A 21984-nucleotide genomic window follows, 5' to 3' on the forward strand; every position below is an offset into this window, starting at 1 on the left:
ATGTAACTTACTCCCCTATTGTGATAATTCCGTCTCCCAGAAAGGTCCTTTATGTCTCTTCTCAGGCACCTCCCCACCCATCTTAAGTAACCCCCAATCTGATGCTAATTTGCTTGTTTGTGAACTCTTTATACGAGTGAAATCTCTCAGTCTGGCTTCTTTTGTTCAGCATCATGGCTGTGAAGCTCTCTCTCGACCTTGAGTTTAGTGCTGTTTGTTGAGATATATCTTCATCTCATAGTTACAGAAAGGTGATTCCTTAAATGATAACCTGAGAAAACTCAGGCTCTTGTCTCATGTCATCATTGTTTGAGCTCATGTTAGAGACACGCGCAGTTTTTCTCTGCGTACAGAGAACCCTGCGTTCTCTTCAGTGACAGAGCTGATTGTTCCGAAGGTCGTTGAGGAAAGAGGTGCTGCACCGTGAAGAAGTTTGCTGACTCAGTCACTTGCTTATCAGGCGAGCGTCCTCACCCCCCAGGCCCTTGCCTGATTTCTCCTAATGGCTCTGCCTGTATGTTCTTGGAGCCCTCTTGATCAAATTCCATTCGAGGTTGTGCTGATTTTTTAAGGTCAAGTACTGATAATTGTAAGATCCGGAAAGTCATTTACCTGTCTTGTCATTTTTAATTGGATTTCTTAATGGTCCGGTTTTACTAATTAAGTAGAAGAGAAATGATCAAAATAGTAGCTAAATTACTGTACCCAGAGCTTGCATTTCATTTCGTTTTATTTAAAAGAAATCAGCGAGGGCTCAACAGAATTAAATCCAAATGTGTTTTCCTTCTGTAGGGAATTTTCTTTGAATTCTTTAACTCAATGATCTCTATTTTAGGTTAGAAAAGGACAACATAGACAAAAAATAAGAAGCAAAATGCCTTTTACTTTTAGCTTTTAGGGAAAAAATGTGTAAGAATTTATATAGGAAAAGCTCTTAAGTAGAGCAGTGAACCCAGCAGTGAACTAATTTATAGGTGCCTCTGGCTTCTTTGACAGGCAGCAATTTCTTCCCCAAAGAAAGTTTATACATTGATGTTGCTGAATGACTCGTATTTTGTTTAACTGATTGGAAAGAAGAGTTTGAAAGGTAAAAATAACTTTGACTTTATTCCCTTTGCTGTTTGTTTTAAGTTTGAGTCAATACTGAATGACTCGTTTCCCCACATTAAAATTTTAAAGGCTGTGACTGGCTTCTGATAATCATAACAGCCATTGATGATCATTGCCAGGATCTCATTCATTCCTTAGGAAATGCAGAATGGTAATCTTCTAATTCTATCATTTGTTCTTCAATTATTAGCTGGAATAATGATTATCTTCTATAAAGAGAAACTGTCCTTTATCAAGGCCTCAACTATCCTGAGGTATGGCTTGTAATAGAAAAGCAGGATAAATGCTGATTCTCTTCCTTACTTTATCACTTTCAAAATGAGTTGATTAACTGGCCTCCTCTACAGGTGACCAATAGTTTTTTTTAAATCATAATGAACTTTTGGATTTAAATACATTTAATATATTCAACCCATTTGCAGTAATTATTTTATTTAATGATCAAATTGTCTGATTTTTGGCTAGGGGAGCCTCTTCCAGTTGGCTTCTGAGCTGTATGTATGGTATGTATGTATGTATGTATCAATCAATCGTCCATTTATCTTTCTATTTATTTATAACATGGTCCTACTAGTCTTTGATAGGAAGACGTTCCTCACTCATTGTACTGTTTGTTTCCAGACTGGAAATCAGCCATTTCTCCAAGAAGCTCTGGTTCCTTTTAATGGAAACTGTATTTCAAGACACAATATAAACACTAGTGGTGGTGACTGCTACTTAGCTGGTTATTATTTATAGGTTTTTACAAAGGATAAAGTTAGGAAATTTTACCTTCATATAAATTGCTTCATGAGTTCATATTGATCCTTCCAATTCAAATTGAAGATTAGGAAAAAGTGATGATTAGGTGGAAAAGAATAGGATGAATAAGCAAGGACTATAAGATAATGCAAAAAGAGCCAAGGAAATAATTAATGAAATTATAGAAAATAGAACTGCAAAGGGATCTTAAAATAGACATGGTCTATTTTTTACCTACACCTTTGCCCTTTCATAAAAGCTAAGTTTGAACCTGTCAGAGTAGAGAAGGAGTTCAGGAAGGTGAAACTCAAATATTAGTCACTGGCTTTAGCAGTACAGAAATGGCTGGAGGCCTTGATGTGAAGTGATGTGTGTGAAGTAGAGAGATCTGAAAACAGATTACAGCAGTTCAAACGCAGAATTTTGTATTGAGCAAATTTCAACTTTAGTTGACCCTCCTTCAACAGTTTTCTCACTTTGGACTTTTTCTTGGAAAAGGGCTTTTACCTCTGGCAATGAGAAATTTGGTATGTGAAAGCAAGGCAAAGTTAACTGCCGACAAGCCCCTTATACCCTTGGTGGTTCTGATTTTCCTTTTTGGTCAAGAGAGCTCTAGGTCATCACTTTTGTTGGATTTCTCCTACTGATGTTGACTTTAATGTTGTTGTTGTTTAATGAGAGGTAATGTGTAAGACATTTTGACAATTTTCTATTATACAGGGTGGAGGCAAGAAGCCTGGCTTCAGTGTCCCCCAGGTTAGTCTGGAAAGCATATGTGTTCATGTACACAGTCAATATCTAAGGCAAAACATTGCATGTTTGCATGTTATCATAGTTAGAGATGCAAACTTGGATTACTTTACTTACAATCCATAGGGAGATTCAGAATTAAATGCAGAGGTTAACTGTTTTTGTTTTTTTTTTTTTTGCTTTGCTAGAAAAACTTTGGCCACACATGTTTAAAATGCCAGTCTAAAAAGATGTCTCTTTTCAAATTGAATATCTACAATAAATATGTTGAATATCCCCAGTTGTTTCAAATTTTCTTTAATGCATGTTGCAAAAGAGAATTGCTTTTGATGGGGAAAATGCAAATTTTATTGGCCTTTAAGGTTGGTATCAAAATGTTAGGAAAACTCCATTTCATTATTATTATTCAGAATATGTCTCCAAGGGGAGCATTTCATGAATCAAGATACATAAAGGAAGTGTCATTGAGTTTCTTTAAACTTAATAGTCAAAAGAAGAAGTGTTAATATTTTGAAGTAGAGATCAATGAAATGCAATGTTATAATGGCAGGTTTCCTTTTGATATTTCAATGAAAAATAGCTTAATAGCCTTCCTCTCTAGGAGGATTAAATTAAAAATGGAAAAGACTGGCTTTCATTAAAATTAAAAACTTCTACTCTGTGAAAGACAATGCGAAGAAAATGAGAAGATAAATCCAAGACTGGGAGAAAATATTTGTGAAAGACACTTCTGATAAAGTATTGTTATCCAGAATATACGAAGAATTCTTACAGCTCCACAGTAAGAAAACAAACAGCCTGATTAGCAAGTGGGCCAAAGACCTCAACAGACACCTCACCAAGAAAGATACCCAGATGGTAAATAGGCATACAAAAAGATGCTCCGCATCATACATCATCAGGGGAATGCAAATTAAAACAATAATGAGATACCTGTACATACCTATTAGAAGAGCCAAAATCCAAAACACTGGTAACAGCAAATGCTAGTGAGGATGTGAAACGGCAGGAACTCTAATTCATTGCTGGTGAGAATGCAAAATGGTGTTGGCCACGTTGGAAGACAGATTGACAGTTTCTTGCAAAACTAAACATATTCTTACTGCGCAATCCAGCAATCACACTTCTTAGTATTTACCCAAAAGACCTGAAGACTTATGCCCACACAAAAGCCTGCACAGGAGTGTTCATAGTGGCTGTGTTAATAACTGCCAACACTAGGAAGCAGCCAAGATGTCCTTCAGTAGGTAAATGGATCAATAAACTGTGGTACATCCAGACAATGGAATATAATTCAGCACTAAGAAGAAGTGAGCTATCAAGACATGAGAAGACATAGAGGAACCTTAAATGCATATTATTTAAGTGAAAGAAGCCAGTTTCAAGAGGCTACATACTCTGTGATTCCAACTACAAGACATTCTGGAAAAAGCACAGTTTTGAAGACAAGAAAAAGATCAATAATTGCCAAGGGTTGGTGGGGGTGAAGAGGGATGAACAGATGAACACAGGATTTTTAAGACAGTGAAAATACTCTGTAAGATACTACGGTGCTGGATACATGTCATTATACATTTGCCCAAATCTATAGAATGGACAACAACAAGAGTGAACCATAAGGTAAACTGTGGACTTGGTGTTTATGATGTGTCAGTGTAGGTTCATCAGTTGTAACAAGTGTGCCAGTCTGCTGGGGGATGTTGATAATGGGGGTGGCTGTGCCTGTGTGGCTTCAGGGATATATAAGAAATCTCTGTATTTTCCTCTCAATTTTGTTGTGAACCTAGAACTGCTCTAAAAAATAAAAGCTTAATTTTTAAAAGTTCTGGGGGAAAGCGATACAAAGAGATTAGAATTCTTGACTTTCTAGATCTCTCACTGTTTCTTGGAATTAATAAATTAGGAAAATATGGAATAGGGGTAGAGAATCAAATACAACTGAAATTCAGAGTTAGAGAAATTATGTCCACATTCCAGATAGTACTCAGTATACCTAGCACCTGGCACTGTGTCATCCCTTGTTTTGTCAGAAGTTCCAGACACAGTATTTTGTAGATATAGTTCCAACCTTATAATGGAAATGGATTTTTAAAAGTTAGATTTATTTTTTAACCTTTTTTTTTTAAACTGCACCTTTTCTGTTCTGACATGAGAACTAGTTCTATAATATGTTTCTCCAAAAGCGAAGTATTAATGTGATCCTGGGCAAAAGTACACACAGAATAGTCTTTCAGGGCTGGAAGGAGTTTTGCCATCATCTGGTAGCCTCACATCCTTGGTTTATAAATAAACAGATCAGTGATGCCACTCAGTGACTTGCACAAAGTTGCGCACTTTGAAGCAGCAGAACTGTGACTCGGAACCCAGACATCCAATTCCTGGTCAGTGTGTTTTTGGCTGTATTGGGATGCTTGAAGATTGTGTCTTTCTCTCTCTGACTGTGTGTCTCAAACACCTTGGTTAGAAAGCTTACGGGCTTACGGGGATACTGAGGTGTCTACGTGTGAGGTGTCTTTGTTATTTAGAAGAGACACAGAAAATTCTCAGTGTCTTCTAAAATGATGATTGATAAATTTAAACTTGGCTTCAGGATATCAGGAAGCCTCTGACATAGTAGTCTTTCAGCAAGTGCTTTTACCTCTTCTGCTGGCCAGCGTCACACCAAGCCTTTTCTGGAGTAGAAAAGGGGACTGTGGCACGGTAACACGGTGCACCTGAGCACGGGGCCTCCTTTCATTATGGCCCACAGCTGGGCTGTGCGTGGGGCCCAGTTCTAATACTCTTCTAACTCATGAATGCAGGTTGCTTTGTCTAGTAAGATATTCCAGTTACCCTTGAGTTCTGAAAATTACCTAACCACGAAAAAGTAAAATCCATAAACATGAAAAAAAGAAAATTAAGTCCTTGAAATTACTCGATTGGAAGCATCATTTTTCTCATACAAATGTCCAAACTGATCATCACATCAACTCTTTGAATTTACAAGACATCATCTCCTTTGGCAATTCACAAATGTTGATTAGTGAATACTGACCGTATTTCTTCTTGTATATCCTGTGAATTCCATAAGGAGGTTGGAAACAGTTTTGGCTCAGACACAGATGGGCTTTTTCCATCGGTGCAGTGGGAAACAGGACCAATTTTAAGTAATCTCTATAAACTCTCTGAGGACCCTTTAAACACACAGAATTTCATGGGTTTCAACATGATAATGATTGGGTTTTAGTGTATTCAGTTTGCAGGCAATACTTGCTCTATAGGTGTATTTGTGACCCCCTAGAAACAACTGCATAATATCCAAGGGGTCCTTGGGCCTTAGGTTGGGAATCACTGGTATAGACCTCCAGGGAGTGTGAAAACTCAAAGAAGAGTGTTATCAGTGGGGCATAGTGTTTTTTTTTATTTTACCTTTTTTAGAATTTTGTAATGATTATTTGTTTTCCTTTTAAAAAGTGTGTGTGTGTGTGTGTGTGTGTGTGTGTGTGTGTGTGTGTGTGTAAAATGACTAAATACAGCCCCAAAAGTTTGCACAGGATAGTCTAATTTAGTTCATGCCATTTTCAGGTTCCAGAATTGAATAGTCCCACAGCTGTATTAAAGGTCATTGATGCTTGTCTGGTGGCTTTGACTTAGAAAATGTAGGCCAGCTGTTGTAAGCATGATGACATTTTAGTGATGATTGTGAGCTAGGTCAGCATACGCTCCCCTACCACTGACCTAAATCTGATAAGGCTGAAGCATGCATGCAGTAGACGGAATGTGCCCTCCCCAGATCCATACGTTGAAACCCTAACCGCCAAGGTGATGGTATTAGGAGGTGGGGCCTTTGGGAGGTGATATGAAGGTGGAGCCTCATGAATGGGATTAGTATCCTTATATAAAGAGAGTTCCTCACTCTGACCTTGTGAGAACCCAGGGGAAGACAGTGGTCCGCGAATCAGAATGGAGGTTCTCACCAGATCTACCCGCACCTTGGTCTTGCCTTTTGAGGCCTCCAGAAGTGTGGGAAACAAATGTTTGTTGTCCAAGCTCCCCATTCTGTAGTGTTTTGTTATAGCCCGACAGACTAGGACGATGTCCTACATTCTTAAACCTTTCTCATTCATTCTCTTTGTCTCTTGCTCTTCTCTCCTCTTTCCCTTCCTTTTTTCCTTCCTTCTCCACTTTGTTCTTTAGATGCTTGAGCACCATGTAGCCACAGATTCATGGTTAAATCATATGCTTCAAAAAAAAATCACAGAAATCTCTGATTGCAAACTGGTAAGCGTGGAAGCGGAAATGCGGGTGCTATGAGACTGACAGAGAGATGCAGCCCTGCCTGCGGGATCAGAGAATGCTTCCCTGGGGAGCTGACAGTTGGGCAGATTTAGGATTGACTAGATGATAAAGAAAGGAAAAGATGTGTTTTCCAGGCAGAGAAAGCAGTATGTGTTCAAAGAATTAAATGAAAGAGTGACAGACGTAGTGTGGGATGAGGCAAGGTGTGGAGGGCCTGCCTGTTGGGAACTTTGGTTTCAGTCCTAAGAAATGCTTTTTTGTGCTGAGGGGATTCAAGGAGCACGCTGAGCCCAATGAACCATTGTAGTATGTTCTCTGACTTTCCTGGCACAGGGCTAACCTCCAGCCCTTTGCTGACTGTGTTGGTCTCCTAGGGCTACCATAACAGAACACCACACATTGGGTGGCTTAAACAGAAATTTTTTTCTCATAGTTCTGGAGGCTACAGGTTCAAGGCCAAGGGGCCATCAGGGTTGATTTCTTGTGAGGACTTTTCCTGGCTTGTAGACAGCTACCTTCTCACTAGTATCCTCATGTGGCTTCTGTGTGTGCTGGGGGTGGGGGCGAGGGAGATTGATCTCTAGTGTCTCTTCTTATAAGGACACCAGTCCTATCAAATCAGAGCTGACACGATGACCTCATTTAACCTTAATTACCTCCCTAAAGGCTCTATCTCCAGATAAAGTCACACTGGGGGTTAGAGCTTTGACATATGAATTTGGAGGTGGGGGGACACAATTCGGCACATAACACTGACCTGTCACAATCTGGAGCATGACTTCTGATGATTGTCCCCAGGACAACACCTTGTGATTTACAGTGGGCAGCTGTCTTGGAAGAGGACAGACAGTAAAGCACTGCAGCATTTGGGCTTCTCCCTTTGAAAACCAGTGAAAGAACCAAACAGAAGCTGATTCTGTCAAGTCAGCATGCTCCATCACGGAAGCCCCAGCGCTTGGGGCTGATCAACTTGCTCCATCTCTAAAGTGGGCATAGCTCCTATGAGGGGACAGATGGTGCTCAGTCGCTGGGATGCAGCAGGTCAGCAGCAACGTCACCGTGAAGCCTTAGCACATAGAGAGAGGCCGAGACTTCCAGATGCAACCCTCAGAGTCTTGTGACTTCAGGTGCTAACAGCTTGAAGAATCATGTAAGACCTGCTATATTTAACAAGACCATAGAGAAGAAAACTATGAAACTAAAGTAACCACAGTTCTTGCCCTTTTTTTGAGAACAATGGTAACTATTGTTAACTACATTTGATTGTGGGACTCATGCTTTTTCCTGGCTTTTTAAAATTGGAGATCCTTAGAAAAGTCACCTTAAAAAAATAATACTAGAAAAATTAATAAGCATGTCATTCTCAGGGATATTTTCTGGGCAGTTTGATACATATGGCATTGGCAGGGCCATGAGCCCTATGGGAAGGGGAAACCAGAGAGGCAGGGCTATTTTTGTTTTTTGCCAGTGCACTGCAAGCTATCAAAGCAAGGTTTATCATTTTCTCTCCAATGGCATGAGTTTATCGATTATATCTGTGCTTTCCCCACTTACATATTCTTATTATAGAATTCTATAATAGGATGAAATTGTATAGGATGAGTTTCAATCTATTATAGGTTGAAAAGTTTAATGAAAGAAATCTTAGAATAACACAAGCCCCATCCAACACTCTACTAGTAGATATAATACGATAGGTATAATATATGTAAATATAACCTGTGTACGATCTTAAGTCTTTTATAGATTTTCAGGCTTCATAGGTGGTGGGAAAAAGTGAAAATCTGGAAAAAAAGAACATCGGCCAGGAAACCTGGACCAAGAGAGGTACTATGATGTGATAGACTAATAAACAAATTATCAAACACTTGCTCTGTGCAAGATGCTGTGCTGGGCATTTAAGGGCATAGAAAGATTAAAAAACAACCAAGAAATTTACATTTTAAGTTAGATTAGCCATAAATCTGAACAAGATATAAAATGTCAAGTAATTGAAGAACAATACAGGTGAGATGTCAGAAGGTGGTATATGATATATTGCCAAATGAACAGTCCTACCAGTGAAGTGATTTTCTGCACTAGCATCCAAACTCTGTGACAATGAGGACCATGCTTGCAATGCTTAACGTAGTGGTAGGCATTCACTGGGGTGAATGAATGAGTGATGGTGATGGTGTTTTTCACTTGTTTCTCAAAAAGGTACATCTTATGTATAGTATAGCAAAGTACACAAATTCTACGTGTAGACTCAATTAATTTTCTCTATCTATGTTTATGTGCAAAACTACCTCCAAATGAAGATACAGAGTATTCCTAGCACAGTGGAGGTTCTTTCAGGCCTCTCCCAGTCTGTACCACCCAATAGTAACCACCGTACCGACTACTGTCACTGTACTTTAATTCAGCCTGTCCTTGAACTTCATATAAATGGGATTATACAGTGCTTCTCTTTAGGTTGAGATTCACCCATGTTGTTACTATTGTTTGCATCCATGGTTCATTCTTTTTCACTTCTGTGTATTGTTCTTACCGGATATTTGGATTATTTTAAGTTAGGGGTTTTTATGAATGAAGCAGCTATGAACATTCTCAAATTTGCCTTTTGATAGACATAAGCACTCACTTCTGTTGAACATACATCCAAGACTGGAATTGCTGCATCAAACAGTATTTTTATCTTTAGAAGACATTTTTCTGAAGTGGTCATACCAATTTACATTCCCACCAACCATGTAAGAGAATTTAAATACAGATTCTGAATTGTTTTATAGGTTTCAGTAAAGTTCATCAAAGTGTGTAAAGACCCTTTTGGTCATTATAACTCGAGGGAGAGAATGAGTTTTTCCCTTTGTTAGTCTTGCTCGTATTTCCAGACTCTGAACCCTCATGACCAGGCACAATGTAAGCATTCAATCAGTATTTGAATGGAAGGAAGGCAAATATGAGAGCAGAGCATAGTGGTAACCAGTGATTGAATTCTGACCTTTACAGTTATCGAGGCTTCCAGCTGTATCCCTTGTCAGTTTCCTGATGCCATTCATTCCACAATCCTAACTGTTAGGAGTCTGCTCTGTGCCAAGAACTCTTGTCCTACTGTTGCTACTGAATAAAATTAAGGATGTCGCGCACTGTGCCATAATAACACAGTGGCTGGTGCAGGGATGGTTTCCTGACCGAAGCTTCCCTCCACTCCTTCCACAGGAAGACTGTGGACTCCGAAAGAGCCCTGCAGCAGAGTTTAGGGGGGGCTCGGTCAGCTCTACACCGAGAAGGACAAGAATCAGGCCAGGAATGCTTTCCAATAGATTCTTCAATTTGGCTCTCTTGTCAAGGAAGGTATCTTGTTTTCTTTTTGTGGTGAAGGGGACGAACAAGAAAAACCAAAAAGTATGGCCATGAATAATTTGAGTCTGGTTGTATATACAGTATGACTGTCAGACAAAGCTGCTTTAGTAATAGTAAAAGCTGACATCAGGTACCTCCTGTGGACCAGCTGTTATTCAGTCCTCGTTAGAACTCTGTGAAATGGATACACTTAGTAGCTCCATTTCACAGATGAAGAAACCAAAGAGAAGACATAACTCTCATGAGGTAACACAGCTGGAGAGGGGCAGAGAGGAATTTGAACCCAGATGGTTCCAGAGACTGGGCTCTTAGCCAATTACTGCATGACAGCTACCAGTTAGTTGTGGTGCTGTGAACTTTGACATTCACAGTCTTTATTTCTATGAGCCTCATAAAAGTTGGATATTTGACATAAACATTTCAATGATTTTTGCATGTAATTTCCCTGTGGGATGGCACATTTGTAGTCTGAAGAGACTACAGCCCTCCATGTCTGCAGGTTCTGCATCTGTGGATTCCACCAACCACGGATCAAAAATATTCAGGGGAAGACAATTTCAGAAAGCTTCAAAAGCAAAACTTGTATTTGTGGTGTGCGGGCAACTACAGGCATACCTTGGAGGTACTGAGGGTTTGGTTCCAGACCACCATAGTAAGTGAATATCGCAATAAAATGAGTCACACGAAATTTTTGGCTGTACACTATACTGTAGTCTATTAAGTATACCATAGATTATGTCTTTAAAAAAGATATATACACCTTAAATAAAAGATACTTTATTGCTAAAAAATGATAGTGATCATCTGAGCCTTCAGTGAGTTGTAATCTCTTTTGCATTAACATCAGAGATCACTGATCACAGATCACCATAACAAATATTATAATAGTAATGAAAATGTTTGAAATATTGTGAGAATTACCAAAATGTGACACAGAGACATGAGGTGAGCAAATGCTGTTGGAAAAATGGCACCTATAGACCTGCTTGACACAGGATTGCCACAAACCTTCAACATAAAAAACGCAGTATCTTCGAGGTACAATAAAACAAAGAGCAGTAAAACAAGGAAAGTATGCTTGTATTTACATAGCTTTTACATTAGGTATTATAAGGAATCTAGAGATGATTTAAAGGGTACAAGAGGATGTGCATAGGTTAAATGCAAATACCATACCATTTAATGTAAAGGGCTTGAACGTCCTTGGATTTTGGTATCTGCAGAGAGTGTGTGTTTGGGAAATCCTGGAACCACTCCTCCACAGATGCGGAAGGATGACTGTATGACCTGTAGAGGTATTAGAATAATCCATCAATCTCAATTTTTAAAAAGAAAAAAATTTTAATCTGGTGTTAGTTGTCCTGTATCAGAAAGTATGTAAATTGGCAGCCATACACACTCCTCAGTAATGTCTGTTTTTACATAAGTTATGTGTGTGTGTCACAAGAACCAAAGAATAATTCTAAAGTCTGAAAATTTGTGAGTTAAAAAACCTTTACACAAGTAGCATTTGAGCACTTGTAATTGGGTTTGTGCGATACTAGATCCTGAATATATACCATCTGTAGTCTCCAAAGTAACTTGAACTAGGTTTTGTTAAAGCTCAAATCCCCATTTTTCAGATAAGGAAATTGAAGATCAGATTAGATGAGTAACCTACCCAGTTTCATAGCTAGACAATGTCATTGCCAGGATTTTAAATAAGCCTATTTAACTCCAAGGCCCCTGGTCCTTCTGTGATACCACAGGCTTCCACTTGTGCCCAAAGAAAGCACTCGATTTCAAGGAAAATTGCTGTTATGTGATAGCATAATCTACCTTGTTTTCTCCATTCACTGTTTTAATGCATCAAATTAAATTTCCAGAAAAACAATTTTGAATTGTAGTGGACGGCATTGCTCACTGTCTCAACATTTTAAAATTTATTCTGATTTTACTGCCAGTACCATCTATCTAAATACAGTAAGCTTTCATCATAAGAATGCTAATAGGCCTGATTTAGTTGTCAAACTTTTTTGTGGTCTAATGAGCAAACAAGTCAGTCACTGTGGAAACCAAATAGAAATCTAGCAAGAAATGGGGCCACTTGAAATAATTCCATCAAAGTAGCATAAGAGGTAAAAGAGACTGACTCAAAGATAAATTAGGCCAGCGTTACTCAGTTAAGCCATGTGTGGAAAAACAATACAGATTACATATACAAACCTGATGCTTGTTTAGGGTCTATTTTATCATTTTAAACTGTTATGTGTGGTGGTGCCACTGACAATGTTCACCTAATTTATTAACAAATGTTAACATTATTTTGACCTCAGTTTGTATGTGGTAGGCACATTTGTACTTTAAAAGAATATTTAGTTATTTTATAAGCGAGTAAGTTAAAACAGAGTCTCCTGCTACCTGCCTGAAGGATTTGGTTGCCATCCCAGTAATCCAAGAGACACCAGCAACGTGATATTGGAGACTGAATGTTCCAAATGTCATTGATCTGAAAGCCATCTCAGGTAGAGAACTCCACAGAAAACTTCCCATTGGCATGACTCAGAGTCCAGACACTCCTGTAAACATGTTCTTTCATCTAGATTTAGGACTTAAGTCATCTATTCTTTCAGGATTTGGGGTTTAGAAAAATTTACTTATGTGTAAGAGTGCGTATTCAAATTCATTTACCTAACGGTAACATTACGTAACAGAGAAATGTCATCTGTGAATATAGGACTGTAGACAGCGGGCAGCTGTTCAGTGGTATGGCAGAAACATACCGATCAGCACAGCCCTGGAGCATCACCCCGGAGTGAAGTCAACCTTTCCTCTGTGATCCAGTAAATGTTTCAGTTAGCGCCATCCAAGTGGCCTATCAGGACTAGTGAATTTCCACCCAAACTGTATCAGACTATAGCTTTTAGGGGTTCTTTTGTTAGTCTTTCCCTCTCTTTTGGCACTTATGTGTTCTGTTATGTATCAGAGTCTCTGATTTTTGCATTTTGGTATTTAAATATTTAGAGTTTAAGGCACATTGGGCATGATGATTGAAAGTATCACTATATACACAGGTCTTGAGAACTCTTTATCCAAGCCCTAAGGTGAGCAGTGTTTTGAGTCTATAGTAGGTAAAATACAGAACCAGCTATCTTCTGACTTCTCTAACTTTGGTGGTGTATTACTAGTTACATGAGTGGGAGGGAAGCTTTTAAAGCACTACTGTTAGTAGGTGTTGGCAAATCACCAGTTGGTAAATGTAAATGGTGGTTTCTTTGCCCTGGAAGTAAGCATTAAAATTCTCATCTCTCACCTTGCTTCACAAGAAAACAAATCTTATTGTGTATCTTTTTAACTGAAGCCTTTCTTCAGCAAAGCTTGTCTGAGTGCGTATTCCTTTCCTTTTAGTTTCAGTGATCAGTCACGAGCTTTAGCACACTTAACGCATATCTCTTGCATACTTTGGCAAAAAGCATGAGCACTGCCATGTGCAGATGTGCCGCGGTGCAGTTGGGCTTAGAGACATGGAGTAGGTATGGATGTTGCCCTCAGAGAGCCTCCATTCTGAGGAAATGCTGGTCAACGTAAACTGAGGGAAGTCCAAGAGGTGCTGGGCAAGGATTATGAAAGTTGAAAACCTGGAGAATTACTTCTAGCTAAGCCATAGGAAATGATGCCACATCATCCATGCAAGGTTTAAGGGAAGGATGGAATTTAGACTTTGGGGAAGTAAGGGGAAGACTATTGTAGTTAGAGGAAACAAAGGGTGGGCAGAGAGTGGGTGTGTTTGGAGAAACTATAAGGAATTGTATTTGGTTGATGATTTCAAGAAGCCTGCCATGGAAGATAAAGTTGGAAAGTTAGTTGGAGTTAGATCATGGAGGACTTTTAATGCTAGGATAAGGAATTTGGGCTTTATTCTCTCTTTCCTTAGTTTCAAATAGTAACTCAAGTGTTTTACCTTAGGCCTGATTATTAAGTATTATTATTCATAAAGAGTAAAGTGATCCTTTTGGATTTCTTTTCTGGGGAACAAAAAATACTGTTACACAACAGCAGTTTGTGTGGTCTGGGTCAAATGGCTTTTCTTTGGCTGGAAATTTTGCACAGAGGCAGTGCCAAATATATCGCGCAGTCCTATCTCTCAGATGAAAGTCAGCTACATCACTACATCACTTATTTTGATTCCTCCCCAGGTTCAGTGATGTTAGGATCTACATTTCACTTTTTTTTTTTTTTTTACCAAAGTGGGGGTGGTGCTAAAATGCCTAATATTCCATTTCTCTAGCAAGCAAGCTGGTTTGTTTGAAAGCTGAGTCATTAAGCTCCTTTATCTTTCTCCTCAATTTCCTACTTGGCATTTTCCCTTCATATTGGGCACTTTGTAAGCAATGAGGGGGCCCATTGATTCGCTGCCCAGTAAAGAGCAGCTCTGGGTTTCTTTGTGTGTGTGTGTGTGTGAAGTAATTAGTCTACCTGTGCTGCGCCTTGGAAATATTCTGAGGTGATATTTTTAGCTACGGGAAGCCAAAGGAGAAGCATCTGAATTTTATCAGGTAGACTTGAAACACTTTTCAGTTGATAAAAACATTGGTGAAAAGGGACCCTTTTTGTATTCCCTGGCTAAGTAAATCAGTTGGCTAAAGCTTGAGGGTTATGTGGTAAGGTCAGTTAGTTTTGCTCTGATTATCTGTGGAAACCTCTTGTCCTGGCCATTGATTTTAACAAGTAATTATAATAACAACAAACACTTACATAGTTTTAAGTACTCTACATATAAACTCATTTACTCTTCAGAATAATCCTGAAGGGTGGATACTGTCACTCTCTCTATCTTGACAGATTATGAAACTGAGGCATTGCGAAGCTATGTAACCCGGGTCCCACTACCGGTAAATGGCTGAGCCAGGATTTGAACCTTGGCACTTAGGTTCCAGGGTCTTTACTCTTGATCTTATTAAAATCCAAGGACACAGGTAAGGATTCCCTAGACTTAAGGAAACACATTATGTGTCTAAATATTTTAGGCTGTTTATTTTGTATAGTATGAAGCTTTGAATTTAAGAAATTTCAGATCAGGATATGATAAACAGACACCAGAAATCCACTTAGCGTCTCTTTTGTTGTGAATGCATTTTTTTGCACTTAGGCAGGGCATTACAGAGGTGACATTTGAGGCCTGAGCCAGGACTTAAAGAATGCTCAAGTGCTCAGCAGGCAGAGAAGAGCATCACAGGTAGAGGGAACAGCATATGTAAAGGCTCAGAGAGGCGAAATGGCATTCGATGTGCACGTTTAGAGGAAAATATGATGTTCAGTGTACCTAAAGCAGGGTGGAACATGAGGAGAGTGACTAACATGCAATTTAAGATTACAGATTGCACCCTGCTTAGCAGTTTAAAAATTGTCTTCTCAGACAATGACTCTTTTTTGATCAAGGGCTCACAAATTTTTGTATCCAATTTCAGAGGATTTCCAGGTGCTCTGAAGCTTGCCTGCAGGTCTATAGACCCCTTTCCCCCAAGCAGTAGAGAATACTGTTATCCAGTGTATGTTTTAAGAAAGATGGCTCTGATGGCAATGAAAGATGGCTTGGAGAAGAGAATGATTCGAAGCGGAGAAACCAAGAGGCAGATATAAATAATCTAGGGTAGAGATAGCTGAGATGGCAAAAAGAGAGCCATGTCTATTAAAGACATTTAGAGATAGAAGTGATAGGGGAGGGTAATAGCCCAGTGGTAGAGCATGTGCTTAGCATGCACAAGGTCCTGGATCCAATCCCCAGTAGTACAGCCATTAAAAAAAAAAAAGACAACATACCTTCTGGGAAAAAAAAAAAGGAGACAGATGTCAGAGGACCTGGGGTGAGTTAAATGGGAGAGTTGCACATAAAATAGTTAAAAGTACCTGCCATTTCGAGTGAACTCTTATGTAAACTATGGACTTTGGTTGGTAATAAAGTGCCCATGTTGGTTCATCAATTGTACCAAATATGCCACACTGATGAGGGATGTTGAGGGAAGGGGAGTATATATGTGTGAGTGGGGAGGGCTATGTGGGAACTCTCTGTATTTTCTGCTCAATTCTGTTGTGAACCTGAAACTGCTCTAAAAGAATAAAGTCTATTAAAAACAAGAAACGAAAAGTAACTCATTTCTAGCTGGGTTTAAGGGTAGATAGTGATGTCATTAACTAAAACAGAGGACAAGGAGAGGAAAGGGGAAAGGGTAGAAAGATTATGGGCTTGATTTTTAGACCCACTGAGTTTCAGGTGCTCATGATATATTCCAATGGAAATGTCCACTAGACAGTTGGAAGTGCAGCCTGGAAAAGATGCCAGCATTGGAGAGAGACTCAGCAGTCTCTAGCAAATGATAGGTTGAAGTCCTCGGAATGAGTCAGGACCACGCAGGGGAGCCCAGAAGGAGAAGGCAAGGGCAGAGGAGGGGTATCAGGTAAAGCTAGCTGGGGAGATGCGACTCAGGGGAGCAGCAGCAGCATTAGCATCTGAGCGCTTCCTGTATGCTGGGTCTGTTCTGAACACTGCATACATTAACTTGCTTCATCCTCCGAGAAAGAGCTGCATTTTTACACATGAGGAACCTGAGGCACAGAGAAGTAAAGTAATTTGCACAAGGTCACAAAGCTAGTAAGTCACTTTCAATATAAATTAGTGGTAACATTAAGCTGATGTAATTGAATTAAAATAGTTTTTTCATAACTCTTTTACAGATTTAAATATAGATTGGTAAGCTTTGATGATAGTATTTCCTTACTTTTCCTCCTGCTCTATCAAGTAAATATAGTATGATCATCAGAATTCATGAAGGAAGTCTGATCTGAGGCTTTCATAAATCTCCAAATTCCCTGGCTTTTTCTCACATGAATATTCTGACAGGATTCATGCATTTCTTAAACATATTTTTGTTTAATAGGTTAAGTTTTCCCTGAAGTTTTCTCCCAATCAATAACCACTTTTGGCATTAGTCAGAGAACTTCCTGAAACGGTTCCGTGAGTCATATTTTCGTATTTCCATTTAGAATATGTTGGAGTCTCTCAGCAGTGACCTGAGACATCAGCAAACTCTACAGTCTTCTTTTAATTTATCCAAAACTTAGCTTGTTTCCTTAAATCTATCCCTTCCTTAGAACCTCTTCATTTTGTTTTCCCTTTTATTACTATGCCAACAGTGGAGATTTTCCTTGGAACCCCTTTTCTCAGTCTTTTTTTAATTGCGTCATCAGTGTTATGCTCACTGATGAGACAAGAGCAATGGAACCATGCCAAGTTGCCACAGCTGGGCCATCTGCTAGACTAGGGTCAGCAAACTACAGTCCACGGGCCAAATGTGAGCCACCACATTTTTATAAATAAAGTTTTATTGGAACATGGCCATGCTCATTCACTGACATATTGTCTGTGGGTGCTTTCCTGCTACAAAGGTGGAGTTGAGTATCTGCATTAAGTGGTACACTGCATGACCCACGTAACCTGAAATGTTTACTGTTGGGGACTGTCACAGAGGAAGTGCTGACTCTTGCTCTGTTGCATCTACTTTTGGAAGACTGGATATGTCCAAAGCACATCTATAGTGCTTTAGAGTTAAGGAGGTTGTTTTTTAAGTAAAATTTCACTCAACTGAGTGATAGAACCATTGAATAGTTTCTGTAATATTTGTTCTTTGGATAGAAAACAGAAATTGTCTAGAGAATAATAAAATGAAAGACTCCTTTAAGTAATCTATAATCAGAGTTCTTATCTGTATAATCAGTCATCTGAATTTTTCGGTATTAACAGAACTGTTTGATTTGGAAAAATAAATTTTTCTTTGAATGCTCAGGATTTGCAGAATTATTGCACTTTCCTACCCTCAGAGAAATGTGTCTCAATTTGAACCAAGTTAAATACAAACCAAAAATATCTGAAAAAATTGGCCTAGCTCATAGAAATATAACAGAATGAGAAAAATATGTTTTGTGTTGAGGACATTATTTTAATTTCTTAGCATGTTGACCATATCTTGTATTACTTCAGTCACATTTCTGAAAATACAGATATACTTTCTTTTCTTTTTTTTTAAATTGGGGTATAGTTGATATACAATATATGTAAGTTTCAGGTATACAACATAGTGATTCACATTTTTTAAATTAAAAAAATTTTTATTGAAATGTAGTTAATTTACAATGTTGTGTTAGCTTCTAGTGTACAGCAAAGTGATTCAGTTACATATGTATATTCTTTTTCATATTCTTTTCCATTATGATTACAAGATTCTGAATATAGTTCCCTGTGCTATACAGTAAGACCTTGTTTATCTGTTTTATATACAGTAGTTTGTATCTGCTAATCCCAAACTCCTAATTTATCCTTCTCCTACCCTCTTTCCCCTTTGGTAACCATAAGTTTGTTTTCTATGCTTGGTGATTCGCAATTTTTAAAGGTTATATTCCATTTATAGTTATACTAAAATATTGGCTATATTTCCAGATGTGCTTTATTTTCCATTATTTTGGTAAGACAAGAACTGTGTGAGGCCAAATGGGATGACAGTCTCCCCTGTCAAATATGCGCTCTTCACTTGTCCCTCCTGAAGCCCACTCTCCCAGGTCCCAGGTAGCTCTGCCCTCCCTTTTTGACTGCTATGTCTTCTGAGGTCCTTTCTTGCCTCTGGGTTCTCTTTCCTCCAATTTGTTCTCCTGGTTCTGCCTCCTTGAAGCATAATCACATGACTTCCCTGCTCTGAACTTCATTCCTGTTCTTTACAGCCTACCCGGTGAAACCTGGTCTCTCACCCGCATTTAAGACCTTCCACGGTGTTTGAAGCCTCCTCTCTGCCTTTCCTTCCCCCACTGTCCTTTTTTGCACCCTAAACTCTGAGTACTGTAACTACAGTCTCCACTTTCCTGGCTCTTGATTTTCATACACTTCTATTCACTGTTTGAAATGTCCTTTAACTTATGTGATACATGGTAGCTACTAATGAGATTAGGTCACTTTCCAAGTTACAACTCTGCTCTTTAGTTATTGACAGGAAAGCCACCACAGTTGCCGGGTGCAAGTGATGGAGTTAGTGGTTTTCATCTTCAGGAAGTTACCCTAGCATAACCCGTTTCCACAAATTCTATTGGGTTGTAGCACTAAAACTGTGTTCTCCAGGGATTTAGACACAGTGTCGAAACTCTCAGTGTACTTAAGATTATCACAGATAGGAAGAGAAAAATCAATTTTTTGTGTAAACATTGTAGCCACTGAGAAAAGTAAAATAATTATCTCTTTACCAGCTAAGGTATTTAGTGGAGACAGTAGACAAAGTAAGCAAGATAATGAGGAAAGATCATATGCCATGTCTTGGGCTACAGTTTTCTTTGGAAGGCAATTTAGGCTGTTTAACCCCAAATTAAGACAAAACTGTCTTTTGTGGAAGTGATGTGGGCTTTGATCAAAACCATGGGCTACATTCTGTACAGGAAATAGAAGTGTCTCATTTCTTATTTTTGTTGTGAAATGCACTTTGCTATATCGACGCTAACTTTATGTAAATATACTCTGCTGGTTATTCTGGTTGTCTTTAACGTCTTTACTATTTTAAGGATCTTTTCTTCCGTATTTTACAGAATGATGGTGCTTGCTTTATCTGGCCTCCACTGTGCATTCTCTGCATTAACTTAGTGCTACACGGGACAGTCTTGTCTCTGGTAGAATAGAATACATCCTTTGCCCTGAGGGGCTTGAATAAGACATGAGTGGAATGTGTGGGGAGTGTGCTGGACAAGAACGTTGTGTCTAGTGGGAAAAATTCAGGCTGTGGGAGGATTAGTCACACGATTCATAGGAAAAATTTTTTTGCAAAGATAATGGATCATTTGCTTCCTGAGTGAGCCATTCGGAAGGAACCTTTGCCAAATCACTAAACTCCCCTGGTGAGATTTTGCAGACTCCCTCAAGTACTGGCTAGTGTAGGAGACTTTGTTCAAATCAACCTTTCCAACCTTTCCAACTTTTGATTTATGAATAGTTCTGAAGGTGGGTGTCAGAAGTCTTTTTGGGCTGCGGAGGATATCATTAAATTAGAACGTGATTCCTTTTGTGTGTGTTGGTAAAAATTCAGATATGTTTTCTTTTAAAGTGTCAATTTTGGTTATGGTTTTAGAAAGAAACTACCTCTTCCCTTCTCTGAGTTTATTTTTTAATGAGAGCTTTAAGGATTAATCTTCAATGTGGGTTGTCAGAAGGAGTAATCAGACTTGAACTTTATTAATTTAGCACTTTTGGACTTCAGCCCCACACGCAGTTGATCTGCAAGGTAAAACAAGACCTTGTACAGTTTCTAATTAAAATAAAGTTTTGTTGCCACTTGGTTGACTTCCTAGTTTTTGAATAAAACTGAGTCACCTGGAAATTTGGAATTTGAACGTGACCATATAAATCTTACTGTCCTAACCAAGTTTTTGAAACTTAATTAAAACAAATATTCCTAATATTTCTGGCTTCAGTAACTATGAGAGATGATTGATTATATCTGAACCATGTATTGATTGATTGGTCATTTTTAATGCAGAGCAGTAATCCCCCCGAAGGTTATAGAAGGCATTATACTTTATCATGGTTGTTGTCCTTTTAAAAATTGTACAAAATGTCCATATGAACATTAATTATAGTCTCAGAACAAGCTCTTTTACAAAGTATGTATAAGTAGAAACCTTACAAAATTCACTTTTTAATTCTCACACTTACTGTGTGCAGCGAACTAAGGTCTGGTCGTAGCTTCCCAGAGTCAACGCAGTCTGGTAGGGGAGATAAGAGGTGTCAGAACATGAGGGAGGACCAGGACAGCCTCACATCAGTTGAATTGACCAAAGTACCAGGTGTTGATGAGAAGCTGCTTCCTTCTAGCTGGGAAGATTGATGAAAGAGTTGGAAATTGTACTTTTGAGCTGGATTTTGAAGGATGTAAGCAAAGATTGTGGGGAAAGAGACGAGTGAAGTGGAAAATGATCCTCGAGCCAAGGTATGATTACACAGGCTGGAGACAGGACACACCAGCAGTGTGTATGATGCAGAAGGGCGGGGGCATTCCTTAGGTGTGGTTAGCAAGATGCACCCCTCCCGTTCTCCCTCACCTCTGCTGCTGGACTAGGGGGACAGAGACAGAGAGAAAACCTTGATGTTACCCCGTGGTCTTCTCTTCTCCCTTACCTTCCCATTTGCTACTATAGGATGGTAAGAAGTTACGGAGAATAAGACAAGGGAAGAGGAATGGGGATGGAGTGGGCAAAAAGAACTGCAGTATAGCACAGGGGGCTTCTTTACCATATTCTTTCAGTGTTCTCTCCCTCTCCTAAGCTTGGCAGAGCCCATCAGAGGGAAAAGCAAGGAAAAGGTGGGTAGGGGAATTTCTATAGCTGATGATTCATATTCAGTCTGCCTATTATTATCTGGGATTAAAGAGCATAGATTGAATAGTATTTGCAGAAAATAAACATAATGCTGAGCATACAAAAAATAATATTGATGAACCCTAACCCTAGTTCTTCTATGCCACCATCATAGTCATCAATTCAATTTTATCTAGGAATTATAATATGCACAGAATTGTCTTACAACACAGTAGAAAATTTTAAATCCCTTTTTAAATTTTTGTAGAGGTGAAGAGGCATTTAGAACAAACACTTTTTTGCAGAAAAATGGTATTTAAAGTGTATCACAGCATAAGAAACTGGGTGGACAGACCTGTTTTTGCACTTTTATTAAATCATAACTTTTCAGAATACCTGTTT

General features: G+C 38.9%; 1 protein-coding gene across 8 annotated transcripts in view; it reads left to right on the forward strand.

The window, feature by feature from the left end:
• OSBPL6 (oxysterol binding protein like 6) overlaps window positions 1-21984 on the forward strand; it is a 184833-nt gene that overhangs the window by 59208 nt on the left and 103641 nt on the right. The gene's annotated exons all lie outside the window — the stretch shown is intronic.

The sequence above is a fragment of the Camelus dromedarius genome, chromosome 4 (assembly GCF_036321535.1).
Source record: "Camelus dromedarius isolate mCamDro1 chromosome 4, mCamDro1.pat, whole genome shotgun sequence".
Taxonomy (NCBI): domain Eukaryota; kingdom Metazoa; phylum Chordata; class Mammalia; order Artiodactyla; family Camelidae; genus Camelus; species Camelus dromedarius.